We start from the raw sequence: 23,451 nt of genomic DNA, 5'->3' as shown, positions 1-23,451 counted from the left end.
ATGTCTTGAGCTGACAGGCTTGTTGAGTCTCTTCTTCTAAAGGAAAGATGGTCATTAATTCAAAACAATATTGATCACAAGTTCATCAAAATTCGATGCAACAAAATCTTTGTGCTAAGAAACTTCATGGCCAGGTTATAAATTCAACTTTTGTCCTTTCTCAATCAATCCAATGGACTCTCCCAGTAGCTGACTATCCCACAAGATTATAGTGTATGTATGTTATGTATGTATGTATGTATGTACATAAGTTTTTGTTAGGCTGCTGGTATACAAGTTACCAGCAGACCCTTGGTGGATCTCTACCATAAAGTTTAAATGAATAAATAAATGTTTACTATTATGACTTCAAGTACAAACATGCAGAGCTCTCTGGTGCTGTGAAATTTACATTAATTAAAATTCCTTTTCTTACACTTATTATTTATTGAAAGTTTTGATATCATTAAAACAGAAAAAAGGCAATAGCCTGTGTGTGAGTTCCCGCTCATATACAGAATTAAATCAATATACGTACAATGTAACTGAATCTTGAAATTACTAATAGAATTAGAAAACACTATACTTCATCTGAAAGATGATTCTAAGCATAACTGTTCAAATCATCACAGCTATTTATTTCCTTCACTGCACATATTTGATTTCATAATTAAACAGTTATCTTTTGTACATGAATTAACTTCTGAATGCTAATCTTATTTACTTGTCAAAAAATTAAATGCTTGGTGGTAACACTACCTATTAGTATTTCTATGTGGGTTACTGGTATGATACTGGAGGCCTCAGACCATAGATCTGCTTCTGTATTGCTGCTGTATATACACATGTAGGATGAACTTCACTAAAATGTTTCATCACAAAATGTCACAAAATGTCACACAATATCAACATCTATTCTTTACTAAATATTAATAAATGTAAATAGCACAAAAATACTAGAAAATGTTTATAATGCGAGTTTCAGTATTGACATACTTTGTTCAATATATGTCATACAAGAGTTAGCACACAACACAAACTACACATTGCAGGTATCTAATTCTAACTTGTCACTGTGATCCACTAGTCCATTGTTAGTTTGTAAAAGCCCATGTGTGGTAGCCATGGTCAGGACACCAAATGTCTAAAAACCGCTTGACAAAATTCTGACAGCTGTCTTTATAAACATTATAAGGTCCCATGTCAGCCATAATATGATCTGCACTGCGGACAAGTTGCCTAGATGAAAATGGAAGAATGCAAATGTAAATTCACACAGTATGTGTATGCAAGCACATGGATAAGAATGGTAGCATAAAATACTTAGCATTTAAAAAAATTGTTAATTTCAAAACAAAGTAGGGATCTATGCAATAAAAAGTAGTGAAACAAGAGGTGAATGCTGGTGTTACAGCATAGCTTGGTGGGAATTACCTACTATGGCACTGAACAAAATAGCTAATGTGGCAAAGTATGCTGTAACACCATCATTCATCTCTTCTTTCACTACTTTTATTGCATAGATCCCTACTTCATTTTTAAATTAACAATACTAATTTGTTTAGTTTTTTGTTGTAGCACAGCTAGCTACAGTGTAACTTGTGACTGTTCTATTAGGGTAACTGTTGTATTAGAATATCTCGAGTCAGCCAAGGGATGTGCAGCTAGTTAGACCAATAAGGGGTGAGGTCATCTTGTTTACTGTTAAGTAAATAGCTAGATTGTTAAGAGGTGTGGTCTCCGTATTTTATTGTTATAAGACAACCTAGATCTTTATTTGATGGGTGTGGTCACAAACCTATCGCGAACTGGATCCCAATCGCAAACTAGCTAGTAAACCTCTTATTTATTTATTTGGTGCAGCACTGCTGGGGACTAGCTTGTCCCAAACAATTACAAAGAAAACTACTACAAATAATTACAAAGGTAAGTACAGATTACTTATATTAATTGTCTATTTGATCATGAAATAAATTGATTGATATTGATTCTATAACATGTGGGGGTAGAGCATTCCATTCCCTGATGGTTCACGGAAAAAAAACTGCTCATGTAGGCATCTGTTTTAACATTGGCAATATTATATGTCTGCTGGTGGTAAATCCTATTACTATATGAAAACTTGTAAAGTACCGTATATCAATTACATATGGCAGTGAACTAAATTTGGCAAACTGGCGATTCGTCACTAAACCGCCAAATTTAAATTTAGTAAATATTATTTCCAAGCCTTGGGTCAAACAGTTGTTGAAGTAGTTTTGACAAAACTGGTAAATTAGTGTGGTTCCAATGGGTGTGGCTTACATACTAGACCAGGTACTCAATAAGTAGGCGTGGCTCCATGTAAGCTAGCTTGCAGACAGCAACAGACATGAATTCGTGTGCAGTCATTGATAAATGGGTTGAGTATGCCTACAGACGGCATTAATGATCCTGATAAGTTGGTGTGGCCCACGAAAGAAATTGGGCTGCAGCAGTACAGATATTCGAGTACAGTAGGCTCTAATTATCTCGGCTCGAATTACTATGGAAGCAGGACCCAGATATTGCTTAAAGCGGGTCAAATCCAGGCCTGGTTCAATCATGAATAACGACTCCACCAGACTGATGCATACAGTGACTGAATCCAGCGTAGACTACAGCATCCTCCGTACACCACTAGCCAATTTTTCAATCAGAGTATTTCGCCAATTAGAATTTTTGCCAACTGCAATTTTATAGCAAATCGTCAAATATTAGTTTTGCCGATATTTGTTGTTGTACGGTAGTTTGAAATTTCCAGAGCTGTAAGATTGTTAATGGATTTGTATAGTAAAGAAAGGCATATAATTTTATGATGATATTGCAAGGTGGGTCAGCTGAGATTTTGTAACATGGCTGATACGCTATGGCTGTAATCATAGTCATTAAATATCCAACGTAGAGCTCGCCTTTGGATCTTTTCAATAGAATCAATATGGTTACTATGATAAGTTATAGCAGTGCCGAGACTGAAGCCAGCTCTGAAATAATTCTGTGGCATCTAATATAATAATTATGCTGCTGAAGGAAAGTGTTGATATGGTAAATTAATGCTTTGATATGGTTTCCTTGGATGAAGAAGACAAGCAGCCTGATTGAAGGTTAAAGAAAAGACAAGGCACAGAGGGCTTACATTCATCAGAGCCCCAAAAAGCACCTCCCACCGGTAAGTTTATTATTATGGCATAAAATGGTGGCTGTGTGCTGCTTCGTTTGGCCTCTAGCCTAGTGACTGTGGTCAGGCAGTGTGGCTGGCAGGCAGACAGTGAGATGAAATGGCAATTTTTAAAATTCTATATCCGGCCACCTGTAAGTGTTTTGTTATATTTAATGCTGTATTATATACTATATGGACTAGTACTATTCCGTAAAGGTGGTTTTTGTCAAGTAAGATGTCTCTAGGGTGATCTTCAAAGGCAGACGTTTGGGAGGCACATGAAATTTTTGGTGGTGATCCCGACTTAAACAGTACTACTGTACTGCTTGATAGTAGGAACATTAGGTGACAGCTAAAATGAGCACTAGTTTGAATTAACAATGGGCAGTACAACTTCCTAACTGTGAAACTAACAGGACAAGTGTAAAGCTATGGCAGGAGGGATCATCACACAGTACACTAGCTAGCAATCATACAGCTGGGTTTGGGTGATATTTTTGGCCAGAAAAACCCAAACCTCCATACTGTATATTAGAGATCATGGAGGGTTTGGGTTTTTCTGGCCAAAAATATCACCCAAAACCCAGCTTCATAACACTATCCTGGTGCCTTGGCAGTATTGGTTAGGTATAACCAAAGACTAAAAGTGCCTCCAGTACAACCCTAAATGCTTCCAATAGATTAAAATTTAAAAAAAATTAATGGAACTTTCTACTGACTGATGCCTTCCGGCAAGCATAAGTCAATAACAGCTAAGGCTATGGGCTAGATTTTTCACTGTTCGATATCACTTCATCCCGAGATGTGTCTTTTAGCATACCGCAGTACATACAATGCATGCTTCATAGACTTACCTTTGTCCTCCTTTGTGTCCCATTTCTTTTAGCCCAAGGTGTCAAATCGCGGTAACGTGATGCATGGCTTCCCTACATTTGTAAGCACGAATCATCCGTATTTTATGTGGTGATTGCAGAGGTGCTTCTAATTCTGTTCTTCATTGGTAACGCTGTGTAACGGGCTGAAAATAGGTGAAAGCAAAGCATAACTTTCGAGTCAGTAATTGATAGTTGGGGCATCCAAATCGTCTATATTTTTCGTGGTGACTGGATTGATTACAGAGGCACTTATCCTCCTGTTCTTTGTTTGTAGCACTGTGTAATGGGCTGAACATAGCTGAAAACAAAGAGTAATGGCCACTTCACTTTTGAGTCAGTAAATGATAGCTGGAGTGCAGGGAGGGGGTGGGGGAAATTTAGATTTCTGAGTTTACAGCAGGACCTAGGCCCAACACACCATTTAGTGTGGCAGGACAAAACAAGTGAGTAATAGTGTATGGCACAGCACAAGAATTTTCTTGCATTCATCTCTCAGGGAAGCATTTACAGAGGCAACATGAGCCCTCTTACTAAAAGATCAATATACTCTAATAGAGCAGTCATGTATACCTAAAACAAAAACAGCCTTGGGGCTGTAAAAAAGGGCGTTGCCAAGCAAAGTAGGATCAATCAAACAAACTTATTCAACATGACTGGTAAGAACAAGGAATGATATTTGCGGCAAAGTAGATTGGAACATTACCATGATCAATCTGTTAAACAGCTGGTGAGAACAAGGACTGATATCAAGTTGTGGCTAAGTGAATGCAGTATTACCCATTCTCTTTGTATCTAGCTATAGCTATAAAATAAAACTAGAGCAAATACTCATGCAACTATTATTAAATTGTCATTTGGCCGCTTTTTACAATCGCACACTACAAAAAATGCGGCCAAATGACAATTTAATAACAGTTGCATGTGTATTTGCTCCAGTTTTATTATATACCTATAGCTAGGTACAAAGAGAATGGGTAATACTGCATTCACTTGGCCACAACTTGATATCAGTCCTTGTTCTTACCAGTTGTTTAACAGATTGATCACGTTAATTTTCCAATCTACTTGGCCGCAACTTGACATCAGTCCTTGTTCTTACCAGTCATGTTGAATAAGTTTGTTTGATTGATCCTACTTTGCTTGGCAGCACCCTTTTTTACAACCCCAAGCCTGTTTTTGTTTTAGGATATCACACATTTTTGTCACCGAGCAAGATCAAAAAATTAATGCATAAAGCTAATAGCTAGTTTCATACAAGCCACCTTTGGATATCACAACAGCTTGAACAGTTATTGTGTGTATTACATCATAGCTTGGGACATGAAGTGACAAAACCAAAGAATATAGTTTGGTACAAGTAGGCAGGTACTTGTCAGTGTTGCAACTTCAATAGGGCATGGCTTCTAGGCACCATTAAACCATCAGTAAACAGATTGTCAGTAAATGCCATTTCCTGGCAGGTGAGAATGTGCCCCAAACTTCTTATTATACTGGATTGTCCCTTGAAATGCACAAACAAAGCTGTATTGTGGGCTGTATTAGCTAACTACTTCAGACCCATTATTAAATAACAATTGAATAACAAACACTTACGAGAATAGCACGCACGATAGCAAGTTCATTGAGTGCACTACACTGATCATGTTCACCTAGCATTGACGCTTATGGCCGAGTTTGCACTGAGTTCACTGACTGTGAATAAACACTACTGTAGTTAGAGGTGTCTTAAATATAAGATAGGGTTCTAAAAGACCACAAAATAAGTCAGCAATTAGCGTAGGTGACATTATTATCCTATGAGCACACTTGGAAATTAACCCACCACTTCCCAGAAAAATGGCAGGTCATAATCGAGCAAAACTACTCCATATGTTTAAATACATATCAAACATTATCCCATGAAGCGTAAGAGTGAATGAATGAAACTTTGAGAAATTGCTTATGGTAGCTCTCGCAGGAGAGATGGAGTTGCAAGATTTGTACTGAAGAAACTTAACTAGCCAAAGAACTTGTGATAGCAAATCCAAGGCTGTGCAACTATCACAGTATAAGATATAAATATATAAAAAGTTGGCGGCTTGTTCTAACTAGCAAAATTTCATGCGGTGTTACTAAAATATAACAGGGATTACTCACTTAGTAATATGTTTATATACCAATATACCAAAGGTTTTGTTGTATCGCAAGGTTTTTTTTACAAAAGAATAATTTTAAAGGTAGGTTTTAGGTGTCCGTTCTATTAGAGTTAGTCGTTCGTGTAAATAACTGACGGTAGTCGCGCACCCTACTTTCCTTGCCCATGCGACTCACTACTGTGAGTCTTGAAAGAGCATGCATGTAAATACCATATGTTAAGGGAACTTCATTAGTGGAGTTGTTCAGACATTCTAACATATTTCAAATCAAGGTTCGATTGTCGGTTGCAGCTAGGCTTTCTTCTTTGGATTTTTCACTGAATATTTAACTTATATCATTTTGGAAAGCCTACTAGAGAGGCAAAACAGTCATGCAAATGGCAGACCAATTACTAGGGCTCAAGTTCTATTCACCTTTGGCAACTTTATGGTTCAGCTTATGGGAAGTTGTGTCTAACCCATGGCACAAGTGTAACAGACAACCTGGTGACTCCCCACAGTCACCAGTAAAGGCGGGCAGAACTTCTGTCTACCCGTGCATTACATGCAGTAAAAACACTGAAGCTGACTGTATTGAATGTGTCTGGTGTGGCCAGTGGGAGCACAGAAAGTGTGCTGGACTGTCAGAGGAAGAGTTAAAGGTACTGTGCTCAATAAACACTAATGTAAAGTTTTTCTGTAAAGTTTGTAACCCAAAAGTTGAGGTTGCCTTTCAATTCTTTGATGATATGCAAAAGAAGCAAGACCTAATTGACAGCAAGGTGAAAACCATTGAAGAAACATTATCCAATACTGTAACTAACCTAAATTCACACCTTGATCAAATCTGTAACAAAGAACACTCTGTTGTCAAACAATCAACTTTGCAGGGAACTCATTCCTTACAGAATCTAACAAGGAACCTTGTAACTACACCTGCTAGCAAAGCTCTCACTAGTGATTGGAAGTTTAATCCTATCCAAAAACAGCTTGTAGTTGAAAAAAAGTGCACGTCCAAGTAAAGCAGAGTTAACTGCGACAAAAAGTAATGATATCATAATGCGGCTGTGTGCAAGGTGTGCAAGTTGTAAAATAATATTAGGTAATCAGATAATACAATATTATTATTATAGTGTTATGAAGTTGCTAGTTTTTTAAGTGTGTGAGCATCTTCATAAATGCCACACAAATTTGATTCTCAATAAAGCAATGTGTATAGATTCTCTGATAGCAATAAATAGTTTGAGTTTGGCCATCTTTCCTTTGTTCATAGCATTGCCGTATACAGGAAAGGCGGCCAAACTCAAACTATTTATTACTATCCGAGAATCTATACACACTGCTTTATTGAGAATCAAATTTGTGTGGCATTTATGAAGATGCACGCACACTTAAAAACTAGCAACATCACATAGTTCTCATTTAACTAGTCTTGCATGTCCAGACCCTACGCCATGCGAGGCTAGTTTGTAATGGGAAACATTCAAGTTTTCTGTTGTGACTGGATTGATTGCAGAGGACCTTCTCGTAGTGTTCTTGGTTTGTAAACGTTGTGTAGCAGACTGAACAAAGCTGAAAGTGAAATGTAATGGCCACTTCACAATTTCATAGTTGCGGCATGTTCTCAGATGAAAACAATAAGCCTGGTGCTATTCTTCTAATGTGGTATGCACAGGTACAAAGAGAATACAACAAGTTTGATACTGAAAATTAATGCAATTGGCTGAAAACATAGTACCACCGCTCATGCGCATTTAAAATGGACAGGAACAGCTGTACCAAATTAGAGGGAGGTGTAATGAACTTTGTTTGTACTAATCAACACTACATTTCTTGTTTACAAGTGTCAAGGCACAACAATGAGTTATATTTCAGCAAGCACCTGTAACATGGCAAGCATGTGCTTGCAACATTGGCAACGCATGACTTAAAATTGGGCATTACTATTCAGCGGACTGGACTACTAGACTGACATATTTTTGGTTTTTGCACATTCTATGGTTGGATTTGTGGAATCGTGCTAGTAAACACCCTTAGGGCACCTGTAGCCCACTTCTAAACGTTGAAGACGAACAGCAGAATATGCGAAAACTGTCTCTTAATAATTTCACTACTGTTCATTATGCCACTATACAGTAGGGCTGAGCGATACTACCGTTTTAGCGATATATCGCGATATTTTGAAAGTATTGATATTGCGATATTTTGTTATTAACTATCGTGATACCATGCCTGTACATTACTGTCATTGAAATCCATTTGTTATGCAGTACTAGGCTAAGAATCCTTGTAAGTGATAAAGTCCACCCACCTGGTTTCCCCTGCAGAGAGGTGTGAACACCACAACATAACCTCAAAGCATGTGTTATAATAACTGTTACTGTAAAACAAGAATGATAGTGGCTAGTTTACTATCACCTATAAGGACTTCCTGCAGGAATGCTGAGCAATACAGTATGTAGCAGCAGCTATGATCAAGACACACGGTAGTGTGTCGTGCGGCCCAAGAAGCCGGCGCGTAACACCCGTGAGTATATTGACAGGAAGAAAGAAAACGCAATGTTCACACCTCCGTAGCTCTGTGCTTCCTTGATGAAACAAGACGATTTTTGCTGTGGACATTCCCTCCAACTGTAGCACTCCACATTCCAAATTTGAGCGAAATCGCTTCGCGCGTTCCCGAGATATGCGACTTCAAAAATTGGCTCAGTTTCTTCGTTTTTTTTCTTTTTCTTCTTATTTTTCTTTTTCTTGTCGCACACTTACAAAAACTGCTATAAAACTCGAACGCCATATCCGATTTCCTTGAAATTTGGCACACAGAAGGGGAATATAAAGGCGCATCTCGGTACCAACATTGGCTGGAATACGATAAACAGGCAAAGAGTTATGAGCGATTATTCACGAAACATAACACCAATATGTTGTCATGCCTACAGGGTAAACCGCGTATGGGAAGAAGCTGAAAATCGGTGGGTGCATAGGTTAACTATTGAACCTCAAACCTTTTGTGGTTTGAAAGAAATCAATGTAAAAACCAGGAAGATACAACGAAAAAACCAACAGTGTGTAACAATTACGCAATCGAGATCAGCTAATAAAAAAACGACTGCTTGCCACTCCTACCAGATAAACCGCTTAGGGTAATGCTTTGAAAATCGTTGTACAGATGGAGTAATCATCTTAGAAAGGCTCATCAATGGTGTAGAAGAATCAGACTTAAAGCCACGGAGTTATAACACGAAATCCAACTTGGTGTAGCAAGTGCGAGATCGAGATACTCTAATAGAGCAGTCATCCTAATAGAGCAGTCACTCTGAAGAGAATTCAAGAGATCAGCTAGAAATAAGAAACCTGTATAGAGATCAGCTACACACAAGTCACCCTGTAGAGAGATCAGTTAGAAGAAGTTACCTTGTAGGGAGTTCATGCAACTATGGAAAGAGATAGTTCAGCTAGAAAAAATCACCTTGTAGAGTTCAGCTACAAAGAAACCACCATGTAGAGAGTTCAGCTACAAACAAATCGCCCTGTGGAGAGATCAATAGAAGAAGTTACCTTGCAGAGAGTTCAGCTACAAAGAAACCATCATGTAGAGAGTTCAGCAACAAACAAATTTCCCTGTAGAGAGATTAGCTAGAAGAAGTTACCTTGTAGAGAGTTCAGCTACAAAGAAACCATCATGTAGAGAGTTCAGCTACAAACAAATCTCCCTGTAGAGAGATCAGCTAGAAGAAGTTACCTTGTAGAGAGTTCAGCTTCAAACAAATCACACTGTAGAAAGATCAGCTAGAAGAGGTCACCTTGTAGAGAGTTCAGTTACAAAGAAACCACCATGTAGAGAATTCAGCTACAAACTAATGACCCTGTAAAGACATCAGCTAGAAGAAGTTACCTTGAGAGAGTTCAACTACAAAGAAACCATCATGTAGAGAGTTCAGCTACAAACAAATCTACCTGTAGAGAGATCAGCTAGAAGAAGTTACCTTGTAGAGAGTTCAGCTTCAAACAAATCACCCTGTAGAAAGATCAGCTAGAAGAGGTCACCTTGTAGAGAGTTCAGTTACAAAAAAAACCACCATGTAGAGAGCTCAACTACAAACAAGTGACATTGTAGAGACATCAGCTAGAAGAAGTTACCTTGTAGAGAGTTCAGCTACAAAGAAACCATTCTTTAAAGAGCTCAGCTGCAAACAAACCACCTGTACAGAATTCAGCTACAAATAAATCACCCTGTAGAAAGATGAGCTAGAAAAAGTTACCTTGTAGAGAGTTCAGTTACAAAGAAACCACCATGTAGAGAATTCAGCTACAAACTAGTGACCCTGTAAAGACATCAGCTAGAAGAAGTTACCTTGAGAGAGTTCGGCTACAAAGAAACCATTATTTAAAGAGCTCAGCTGCAAACAAATCACCTATACAGAATTCAGCTACAAACAAATCACCATGTAGAGAGATCAGCTAGAAGAAGTTACCTTGTAGAGAGTTCAGCTACAAACAAATCACTCTGTAGAAAGATCAGTTAGAAGAAGTTACTATGTAGAGAGTTCAGCTACAAAGAAACCATTTTGTAAAGAGCTCAGCTGCAAACACATCACCTGTACAGAATTCAGCTACGAACAAATCACCCTGTAGAGAGATCAGCTAGAAGAAGTTACCTTGTAGATAGTTCAGCTACAAACAAATCTCCCTGTAGAGAGATCAGCTAGAAGAAATTGCCTTGTAGAGAGTTCAGCTACAAAGAAACCATCATGTGGAGAGTTCAGCTGCAAAGAAATCACCACTGCCCAAATTTCAAGGCAATAGCTCTTCCAATCTGAAGTTATCGATTGTCAAAGTTGGCAAATTGGATGTGTGTGGAAGGCCCCTTTTTGCAAATCCGGTCACATATGTATTATATATATAATTTGTACATTTACTGATAAAATATTTAAAGTACATCTACTTCATCTTTCCTTCTTCCTGTAGTAAAGAAAAAAATAGGTTAAAAAGTCCCAAAGCTGGCCATAGGCCGGCTTTGGGGTATACAAATACAAAAAGAAATGAAATCTAATCCAAAACAGCCAAGCTGTAAAAAAAAGTGTGCGGCCCTCAGAAAGGCTATGGTGAAAAAAGATGTGAAATCCAAGGTGGCGGCCAAGAAATGGCTGTGATGGTAGGTTAATGGTAAAAATTTTAATAACGACAATTCAGGTGAATTTTTGTGCTGCTTCACAAAATTTACCTGAATTGTCATTATTAAAATTTTTACCATTAACCTACCATCACAGCCATTTCTTGGCCGCCACCTTGGATTTCACATCTTTTTTCACCATAGCCTTTCTGAGGGCCGCACACTTTTTTTACAGCTTGGCTGTTTTGGATTAGATTGACTTATTCATAAGTATCGTGAACTATTCAGTATCGTGAATAGTGGCTTCAGTATCGATCGTGATACTAAAATGGCAGTATCGCTCAGCCCTACTATACAGCACTTATTCCTTACCTTGGTGTGTAGTAATGCTGCAGGCAGTTCAGGGAATGTAACAGCAATAGTTAACCAGTGATCAACTTGCCAGTAAACAATATCCTTCGAGATGTCCTTACAGCAAGCTAGTCTTGCATGGCCAGACCTCTTTGCAAGGGCTTACCAATTAGAGGTTTTTCAGTACAGGCACTTATAACCTTTAATTGATAAGCCCCTGCACTGAAATAGAAGTCTGGCAGCAGGAATAGTGAGGCTAGCTTGCTCCTCAAGCTTTGCTATAAGGATATCTCGAAGGATATTGTCTACTGGCAAGTTGATCGATGGTTAACTATTGCTGTCACATTCCCTGCACTACCTGCAGCATTACTACACACCAGGGTCACTGTATAGTGGCATAATGAACAGTAGCAATTTACAGTTTCGCATATTCCACTGTTTGTCTTCAGCATTTAGAAGTGGGCTACAGGTGCCCTACGGGTGCTTACTAGCAAGACCCCGTAAATCCAACCATAGAATGTGCAAAAACCAAAAAAAATGTCAGTCCAGTAGTCCAGTCCACTGAATAGTTACCCCACTTAAAATTCCTAACTTTTCCTTGTACTTGTAGATTAATAATCCGGCCCACACATGATCAAGTATTACAATCAGTTGTGGGTTTGAGTTTCCTTTTTAACAAAAGCTAAAAATGCTGTAGGTAAGGATTAAAGGTGTTGAGGGTGCTCTGTACAGTCCACTTATATGGCTTCCCACGAAATTTAATTTGTTCTATAACTTACAAATGTTTTTAGCAAATGTTCTGTACTTTTTTACTGGATATAAACTAACACTAGTACACAGTTTAGTCCAAACCCAACTGCTAAATTTGCTTTAGAACATGAGTTACAGTTTTTCCCTTTATACTAGAACTAGTCCTACAGTTTACATACTAGAGCCTTGATACTTTTATGATACACTATGCTAAACAGCACAAACCATTGCGCGTTTTTATTTTTGTCTTTTAGCTTCTCATTCATCACATATTTATCTTTCGGGTTGACACTCCCAGAAATCCCTTTCTTTACTTTCATGTTATTCATCATCTGAACCAGGGGCATAGCCAGACTTTTGGTGATGCCAGGGCCTAGCTGTAACTTGAAGACCAAAAAGTAAAGTGGAATGTTCGTGGGGGAAGGCCTGGATGCTTCCCCGTCTGAACGAAAATCATGCATACACAAAATGTGCCCTTAGGCAGTAACATTAAAAGGTGCTGTTTGTGCATCTAGCTAACTAGCTAAAACCTACACACTGCTGTTTACGCAGCTTATAGAAACTATAAACCTATTGTAACTTAATCTCCACTTCCAGACCGTGATAGCCAACTTCAAATTTTCTAGCACATGGGAACCCTCCACACTCCGAGTTGCTTAGTTGGCAATACTTCCTTCCGGGTATACATTATCCTCGGTCGGTCCTCCTGTTGGTGGTCAGTAACTTTAGACTTGGCTTGTACTCCAATGTATTCGAGACATCACGTGCCCACAACATGTGACAAAAACAAACCATTCGTCAGATAAATATACATCAATTATTCACAGTTTGTGCTCACCTGACACATGTATAACACGACCACTCAAGTTTATCGCAGCTGCTACCTTGTAATATGTCTGCCTCAACCATTCAACACTAATTTGCCATTTTCACCATGCATCACATGCGTTACTGATCATGTGATTCAACAGATCTCGATGATTTGCAATAGTTCAGCATTAATGCAATGCGACCCTCAAGAGTAGTACAGAGGAGCGCTAGTGCACAAGTAGCTACCGGCATAGATGCGTAGTATATAATATCTATGCTACCAGAGCTCCAGGGCTGTAAGACTTGATGTGATTTTAGATTTAAAATATTCTGCTTCTGAAAGGGGAGTTCATCTGAACCCTCCCCCCTCCCTTCCTGGCTACGCCCTTGATCTTCCCTCCACCAACTACACCTCCTTATTTATAACTACATACGTAGCTAGCTACACTGCTTCTCTGAATACTGAGACTGGTATATCTCGATCTGACTGCTCTATTAGAGTATCTCGAATTATTGATGCCCGGGTTCTGGCTATGCCCCTGATCTGAACTTGCTATTTAAAAATGACAAACGCTCTTCTTTGGCAAAATTACTAAAGTAGCTTGTGTGAAAATTTCATGTCCATTGGATTAAAAATGATGGAGTAGTTCTAATTTAAGTGAGAGGGTGTAGAATAGCAAGATGCGTGCGCTTGTTGCTATGGGATACCTAATTTATGGGTACTAAAATGTGTCAACATGTCACAGACTAATTAAGCGACCATAAAATTTCTTTTAGTGCAAAACAGACTATGCCTTGGGAAGCTTAGTACGAACTGTACAGAGCACCCTTAAGTGAATGTTTCATGTAGGATTAACAATCTATGGCAATACATCCATGTGCACACAAGCTTACAGCAGGTTGCTGGTAACTGGTCCATGATCTTCAGTTGCTGGACGGCCACAATTCCATTGCTCAATATTAAGACAGGATTGTCCTCCTTTATTTTCTTTATCAAGCTCGAGCAATACAGCCACTTCAATATCGGACAAATAAACAATAACATAATGGTGCCATAAAATACATGTTGTGCTGCGGCAATTACTATGCCCATTCTCCTGGCATCCTCTCATTACATACACGTTCACAGGTCCAGTCTTTGTATGGTAATGACTAAGGAACCCGGTAAAGAGTTCAATAAGCTGTGCTTCACCAGTTTTACGCGACGCAGTCATAACTACCGGTATCCAATTATCTGGGAGACTTTTTTGAGTAAGTGTACGTCTATAGTAAATTGAAAAAAAAAAACGGGCTGTTTTAGTTGCATGTGCGATTTACGAGGGGAAGGGGTGATATTGCCTAAATATTTCGAGGGGGAAATTTTTTGGCGTTGCACTTGCACGTGACTTCATTGCGTAATGTGCGAGTTGTAGTAGTGAATATTTTAGAGTCACCCAATGTTGCCAGGTGTTTCATGGTTCTTGAATTTTGTGAAGTGCAACACGTATCTACTGAAGTGCAGACAGCATATTATTGGATTCACCCAGATTGACCACAATTTTTTTGTTGTCTGACAAGCCGCCGTCTGTGTAGAATAACATTTAGTACTGATGTAATCACAGCTGACGTAATGTATAGGTATATAGCTAGACACATGACTTGATTGTATTCATATAGTTGTTAGTTAATCTGTCATGGCGTGTGTGCGTGCTTTGTGACCTCGAGCTGTATCGCTACTAGATGAGTCAGTTCCTCCTAGTTGTAGGAAATTGACTGTGACATTAATTAGAACATAACAATAATATAGTCTAAATATAGTGTGTCATCACGTATGCTAAGTTGTTGCTGTGTGTGTTGTAGCGTGTCATCATTATCTGTATCAATCACGCTCTATCGAGTCGTTAGCTCCTGGCTTGAACCTTCTGTCGCCATATTGGCATTATATTGTGAAAATGTGACCAGTTTTGGTTTGCTACTCTCGTTGCTACTATCAACTATAACCCCAGTCGCATAAGTTGTGGTACCGTGGCAATTTATTCTTAATGGTACCCGTCAAGGCAAGCCACTCCTATAATTTGAACTGTTATTGTTGCCATTGTTTTAGCAAACCAATGGAGGAGCCGACTCATCTAATAGCCTCACAGAGAGGATAAAAGGGTCATGTGACTTGACTCTTCACTAAGATTAACGAACTAATTAATGGAGAATTCGACAATTACACGATCACGTCATTAAACAATTCTATAGAACAATTCACCAGAAAGATGGAGAAGTTGACACATATTGATGAGCGATTATTAAAACTGTATGATGACGCAAGTGAGCTAGAGACAGCTGTGATGGAAGCAGAAGAGTTACATGAAGATATAATGGATAAGATCGTTCGAGCACGGAGGTACATTTAATTAAACACTACAAGACACTCTGGCAGAGTCTCTCCAACACCAGTCAGTCAGGTACAGTCTAATGGAAGCCAAACACAATCAACAAGTAAGCTAGTGATATTCCCTTGTCAACTACCTCCATGACATCAGAAGCTACCTCCCATGTACCTACAGCTGCTACCTTCCATGTACCTACAGCTGCTACTTCCCATGTACCTACAGCTGCTACCTCAGATGTATCTACACCTGCTACTTCCCACTTATCTATGGCTACTTCCTATGTGTCAACAGCTACTACTTACCACTTACCTACAGATGAGTACTATGTTGAAGTAACTAGCACACAACGGGCTACAATGCCACCCCCTAGAATGACAAGCTTGCTCTACAGTGATGGATCAAGGCCACCTCCATTAATTCCAGCAACCTACTACACAGCCGCTACACCTAGCAGTATCAGTCCTTACAGGCCATTTATGTCTAGGGCATTTGTCCCAAGGAACCTCTATGAATCGCCACTGTCTACACAAGCTCACAGATTCCCAGCCTTAGTAATCACAACTTGTGTGACTCCACCAGTTCAAGACCATCAACAGTTTGCCAACACTGGTCTTCCCAAGCTTACGTTGTCTATGTTCTCAGGAGACCCCTTGAGCTGGCTAACATTCTGGGATTCTTTCTACATGACGATCCATGCCAACCCCAACTTGAGTAGGATCCAGAAGTTTTCCTACTTGAAGGCGCAGTTGTAGGGAGATGCTGCTACAACAATTGTAGGTCTTCCACTCACTGAGGCAAATTATACCAACTCCATTGCATTACTAGATAGAAGACCACTATGGTCAAAGAGTGGATGCTCATATGCGAGCCCTCAGAGACATGCCATCCCCATCAAATAGTCTTACTAGTCTTCAAATTTTTTATGACTCAGTGGAAAGCCACATTCGAGGGCTGGCATCATTAGGAAAATCAGAAACATCGTATGGTGAACTACTTGTACTGGTCATCTTAGACAAACTACCCATAGATGTCCAGAGAAATCTTGCACGAGAACATTCAAACTCTCAATGGATTCTTTCTGATCTCATGGCTGCAATTCTTAAGGAAATTAGAGTCCTTGAGTGTGGGCAATACAACCACACAAGCAGATTCCAAGATCAAGTGCAACATTCATCATTAATTCTAGAGATCACTTCAATAAGAAACAGCTCCAAGATGGCTTCAACAGCAAGCGTAAGCAACAGTGTGTGTTTTGCAAAGGACACCATCCTACACATAATTGTAATGTTGTCACAGATTATCAGAAATGACTTGACATTGTCAAGGACAATACACTTTGTTTTAATTGTCTTGCTCGCCACAGGGTATCTCAGTGCCCATCCAAGTTTCATTGTAGGAAGTGCAAAAAGAAACATCACACCAGCCTTTGCAACAGTGAAACAACCATTACTTCAGAAGAGGCGAGTGATGAGCAGAAGACAGAGGTCACCACACCCACCAGTGGACTCCTAACACCAGCATCACACTGTGAGGCTTCTGAGAACAACACCACAACCTGTTTGCTTAAAACAGCTGTTGCCCCAATAATTGCTGGTGGTATCAGGACCCAGGCAAACATACACTTCATTGAGGGTGCACAACGCTCATTTATCTCGGTGGCAATGGCCAATGAGCTACAAATTACTCCTGTGTCAACAACAGATGTAGTAGTAGTCTCCTTTGGGACCACAGCTTTGACACAGCAAAAACTTGGAACCACCATGGTGGAAGTAGAGACAGAGTCTGGTGAGCTGTTACCCTTATCTGTTATAATTGTGTTGTCAATTTCAGCTCCCATTCAGAACTCAATTTCAACCTCTGTCTGTCCACAGTATGCCACATCTTCGATGCCTCAAATTAGCCCAACCAGTGACATCTGAAGGAAAACTTTACTATATCTCTCCTCATTGGCACAGACTATTATTGGAGCTTTGTTCAGGACCACATTGTGAGAGATCAGGGTCCCATTGCTCAACAATCCAAGCTAGGGTACTTGCTGTCTGGGCCACTACCAAGTGCAATTTCAGAGGAAACATCATCTGCCCTACTACAGATCACTTCAGTGATGACCATTGACAAACTCAAGTCACCAGACCTACAGAACTTCTGGTCAGTAGAAGCAGTTGGAACAGATGCTAATTCGAAGTCCATGGACTCGGCATTCCTCCAATCATACCAACAATCTATCACTCAAACCCCTGAAGGACCACACATCACAAGATTCCCATGGAAAGTAGATAAACCACATCTTCCCTCCAACTTCGTTATCTGCAAGAAGAGAACTCAAATACTTGTGAACAAGCTCAGGAAAACTCCTAACATCCTACAACTATATGTGACTAAATGTGACAAAACAAGGCTTCGACGCACAAAGCTTTGTTAGGAGATATGGCGATTTTAAGGAATCATTGTGTAATAACTTCCCAGTGCCTACAGCTGTGCAAATAAATTTGCACCAATTATTCATCTGTTTACTAGCTAGCACTGAGTGGGTGTATACATTTCTGATACCCAAAATTTGCCCTGTTTTGGGAAGCTTTTTTCGAGTGGGTAATAATATCACAGGTGGTAGTAATAGGGTGAGAGGGTGGGGGTGGACGGTGGTCTTAATATAGGGGTATAAAATGAAGTAAGAAGACGATTGGAATCCAGAGGCCAAGTTTGGGCCCTCCATGGCCCTCAAATTACTCCAAATTAACTGAGAACACTATTGGCGAGCTCTCTGTGAAGTCCCAGCTCACTACACACCATTATCACAAAGCCATGGCCATTTAATGGCGTCAATCTCCCACTCGTGGCTTTGACAGGGTCGGAAAAAAGCTGCTACAGAAACCAGACTTGCCAGTGCTGAAGGAAGTACAGTGTGAAATATGATAGTGTATTAGACCAGCAATCCATTTCTGGTAAAATCGTAAGTTTGATTGTGTGTGTGTGGAAGCCTTGTTATATGAAATCCAGTCACATATGATGGCATTATCAAAGAACAGGAAGAACAAGGATTCATTGAGAGAGTGTATGATGATGCCACACCTGATGTTCATTATTTGCCTCACCATCTGGTGAAGAACGAGTCAACCACCACTCCAGGGCCGGAACACTTTTCAGCTACTTGAATTTGTAAAAAGATCGAGATACTCTAATAGAGCAGTCATCATAGTATACAGTACTCTATTAGAACAGTCATCGCAATACTGTAATAGAACATTCGGTATAGAATATAGCCACTGTTCTTCTTAGTCTAAGCCATTACATCTATGCTAATTGTCCTCAAATCACTGAAAAGCTCCAGTGAGCTATCTGCATGGCACCGCATTGGCTAATTGATCATGCATGCATTTGCCACAATCCCAATGGCTTCTGTATCTCAAAGAACTATATAAGCTTTCACTGAAATTTTGAAAGTAAAAAAATGAATTAATTGGTACTGCATGTAGTACAGAATTACCAGAATATATCCTTGATGTTAACAATTAAGGAGAAAGAGGCTTTATATGTTAAATAGCTTCCAGATGTCATTTCAGAGCATCTATTTTCAAAAATTTCCCTGGGGGAGCGTGCCTCCAGACTCCCTAGCTTGGCATGCTGTGTGTGCTTAGCACATGTAGTTGAGTATCACATGAAAGTAGATAATCTTAAAATCACATCAAATCAATAAAAAGTAGTGTGCATGACTATGAAGCTGCTGGCATCACGCACTACTTCATTTAAAATGGGGTCCAAATATTTCAGCTGAAATAATCGTTCCCCTCTCCCCTAAATAGCTAACATGAACCACAAACAGAAAAAAAGATAGCTGGAGATCTACAATGACACAGACTGACAATAGTTTTTTCCTATCATAGATGTAGTAGGGAACTTCATGGCTTTACTACGTGTACAGTTACTCCTGCAACGTGTCTGAATACATGTGAGCACGTGTACCACTAATCACTAATCATGTCATTCTAAGTGGTAATCCTGTCTCTGGTCCCTTCCCATATAAGTTTTTGGCTTTCTCTGATTTTGACATTATTTAGTGTTATGCCTGGTAATTTATTTAATGGTGAGTGTAAAGAGCCTCTTACTGTTCAGAAGAATTATGAGTGCATCCACGTAACATTGTGGATTACTAAATTAATCTGCAATGGCTAGTAGCTATGCATAATTTGTGTGTATGGATCCATTTGAGTTCATCAGTAGGATAGCCTATGCCACAGTCAAAAGGTCAAGTCTACACTAGCTATACCTTAGGGTTGCAGTGCACATGTACCTAACTATACATAGCTGCATATTTTAATTCAATTCTTTTAAGCTAGAGACTGTCATTTTAATTGTTGCACTCTGAGCAAGCATGTGAATTTGTTGCAGCCTGTACAAGCCTCAGCCAGAAAGGTGTTTCCAAGTTATCTGATATCCACAAAAGAATATGTACTGTCTCTTTGAACATGAAGTACGGTGCTACAAAAAAGGTTATCTCTTTATAGTTATTCTACACTACAATGTGTCAAAACTCATTCACAGATTTGCATAAATTCAATTACGTACAATCCATGATTGGAACAATCTCCCTATCAGATCATTGAATCAAATTCCCTGCATGGGATCATTTGTAACAACTTGAACTGACATTCTATGTAACTTCAATTATTGCATGTACTTACGTGTGTAATTTTTGTTCATGCTGGTTCCCTGGACAAATTACTGCCTGTCCAGTTATTAATTCAAATTGTAGTATGGTGCATGGGCAGATCAAAGGCTGCTACCAGTGTTACAAATCAGTTGTATTATCATAACACGGCTAAGTACCTCCTTTTGGCTACACGGTCTGGCCACGAATTAGTTCAAAGACATCAAAACAAAATCAAACACCAGACCAACACAGGATGTTACAATACAAGGCAATGAATTTGGCTAATACATCAAGGAGTTAAATTGCTCTGGAACGAATAAACACACAGCACTGCACTCGTCTGAATGGATGGGAAGTAGTACAACCGCTGCACTGAGTTGCTATCTGTATACCACCCACTCGTTTGCCAATAAATTAAGCTAACCAAGATTATTATAGCACTGCACCAATCATCAATGAATATTAGAGATGTACTGATTCAACTTTTCTGAGCTTTACTGATACCGATCTGATATCAGTTATCTAATATGATGACTGATCTTGTACAGGTAGTTCTCACAGCATTTTATTAATCTCAGACTAAGTTAATTGGTCAATTGTTAGCTGAATGATGATCACAGCATTGTTGCTGGAATCAATACCAATGGCGGTGTGGCCTCAATTACACCACCCAGATAATCAGTAGTGACAGCACCACAAATATTTTAATGCATGGTTCTCCCAAGACTTGCCTGGAATGGTTGTAGGCTGTTGTAGCAGAGACTCTAATAGTTTAGTCTATTTGATATGGTGTATATAGCACTATTCATTGCTTTCTGCCAAGGACCTCTGGTAAGTTCAAGGGTAAGTTTCAGTATTTAAAACAGCTAACTTGTGCATATTTATATGGCTTTTAGTAGTTTCAATGGAGTATACTTTAGCTTCTTTCATAAATGGAGCAGAGAAATGATAGAAGTCTACCATGTTTGAAGAAATGGTGATTAGAAAAATCAGTATCATGAACTGATGGCTTCAACAGAAATAATCGGTTCTATTGATTTTGCTCAAATTATTGTGATCAGCACTGATCCAATACTAGATTGGCACATCTCTAATGAATATCAGACACTTCAGCTTCACCCATCTAAAATGATGTGAAGCAGTACAATGGCTGGAGTGATTGGCATCAATATACACCTTGCAATTGTGCATGGGAAACGCACTACCAATGAACAGACTAGCTAACAATGAATTAAGTAACCATCAAGATGTTATTAGTGAGTAAAATCGTTCGTTGTACACAGCGGTCAGCAGTAGCCAATATTAGCCTCACCTTCTTTTTCCTTCTGTTACAAAAGGGCGCCTTTGATCTACGCATGTCCCATACCACAAATCAGCTATAACACACCCATTTGGTTCAGTGGCAGAGGATATGAGGGGGGCTGACCGGAGTATAGAGTCTGGCAGAAGGGGATCTGGGGGACTGAGCCCCCCAGAAGCTGTAGTTATTTTAGCTTTCACAATGTCTCAAAGTTTACCAAAATTAATTCATAGCAATTTATAAGTACAATTTAAAGTACATTAACTAAAACACCAACTTTTAGTCAAAACTATTCAAAACAGCTTTTGGGCAAAGCTTTCAGCTGTTGACTACAGGGTTAATGAACATATAGCATTTATAAGCAGTACAAAACAGCCTATAGTCACCTGGAAATACTTGATATAGTGGTAAGACACCAACTCTTAAGGTAAGAGGTACCTGGTTCAATTCCCACTGTAAGCAACTTATCGCAGTGATATTCTCGGATATTAGTAGCTGGTCGATAATTCATACTTGGAAAACGTATGTGTGGTCGATAATACTTAACGGTGGTTGATAATGTGTACTTTACATGGTTTCAGTCTAGCATGCAGAGCGTTAAAAGGAATGGTCTATGAAAATGGGACCACACTTTATAGCTGAGAGACAGCTGGAGCAGATGGTGAAAATTGGAAGTTTGTAGGACCTTCCTTCACTGAGTTAGAAGTTAAGGTACCAGGTATGGTCAATAATTGGTCGGTTACGCTACAAGAATCCTAGCTTGTGCGCTACCCCTCATACCACTCTGAGTTCAAGATTTTTGTTCCAGGGTTCAAATATTTGGACCAGCCAAACTAAAATACAGGGGTCCAAAATTCACGACTATGTACATACTTCTTATGCACCTATCTGTCATACCTCACCTACCACAGGTGAGGCAGCAGGTGGGTATTTGTAGGGATTTTGTTACCCTACCCTGTAGGGACATTTGCAATGCATTCAAATAGCCATACTCGGCCATGTTATTAGTGATTGCCGGGGTGAATAATATGAATTAGTAAGGGATTTGTAACTCTAAGTTGTCCCCAGATTTGTCATCTAATATTTGTAAATTCCCACCTCTGCCCACCCTGGGGTAGGTGGGATTTGACACTGCGAATAGGTGCTTTACACTAGTATCCACATACACAATGAACATGACTGTGAATCTCACAACTTACACAGGGCTGCTATAAATCGGTCCGTAATCCTTTGATGTTGAAAGATCACAGGTCCACATTTCAACATTAAGATGAGATTGTTCGCCTTTTCAGATGTCTTTATCAAGCTTGAGCAATACAGCAATGTCAATGTCTTTAAAATTAACAACAACAAAATGGTGATAGAAATTACAAGTTCTTTGACAATCATTATGATCTCGACATCCTTCACGTACGTACACATTACAAGGTCCGTTGTGTGAGAGGTTATAAGTACTCAGCGGGTAGGAAAATAGGGTATAAAGCTTGATTTCACCTTCACCGGGCGAAGCCTTGTCAACAGTTCTATCATGATAGTACGACGTATCAGTATGCTCAGCCATACCAACGATACCGCCTAACAGATGGTAGCTACGGTGGCCCGTTCCGGTCTATTTCAAGGAAATTTCTTTCATTTCTGGGAAATTTCCAAGAAATTTCTTCACTTTTTCTCATTTCTCAACAGTTTCTCTAAAGTTTCTCACCTTTTTCTCAATTTTTTCTCTATTCTTGAAACTTTCCCTAAAATTTTTTTAGTGCTTCTCGATCTCCTCTACCCCTAATGAGTTTTGTAATAACTTAAGTAACTTTTATGATCACACCTGTGCGTTATAATCTTTTGATTGCTGCACAGTAATAAATATAATATAATATAATATTTTCTCGCTTCTCAAAAATTTCCATAGAATAATAAGACGTCATGTGCATGTGATCAGTACTTCTTTCTTCGTGGCATGCGACGTCATAATGCGT

General features: G+C 39.2%; 1 long non-coding RNA gene across 1 annotated transcript; it reads right to left on the bottom strand.

The window, feature by feature from the left end:
• Window positions 1-847: 847 nt before the first annotated feature.
• On the bottom strand, window positions 848-23,090 carry LOC136266557 (uncharacterized). Its single transcript, XR_010706168.1, has 2 exons — window positions 22,681-23,090; window positions 848-1,218 (listed from the first exon to the last, which is right to left on the bottom strand). It is a non-coding gene; the product is annotated as an uncharacterized lncRNA (long non-coding RNA).
• Window positions 23,091-23,451: the final 361 nt, after the last annotated feature.

Source organism: Dysidea avara, chromosome 9, assembly GCF_963678975.1.
Source record: "Dysidea avara chromosome 9, odDysAvar1.4, whole genome shotgun sequence".
In the NCBI taxonomy this organism is placed as follows: domain Eukaryota; kingdom Metazoa; phylum Porifera; class Demospongiae; order Dictyoceratida; family Dysideidae; genus Dysidea; species Dysidea avara.
This window is presented reverse-complemented; position numbering and strand designations above follow the sequence as displayed.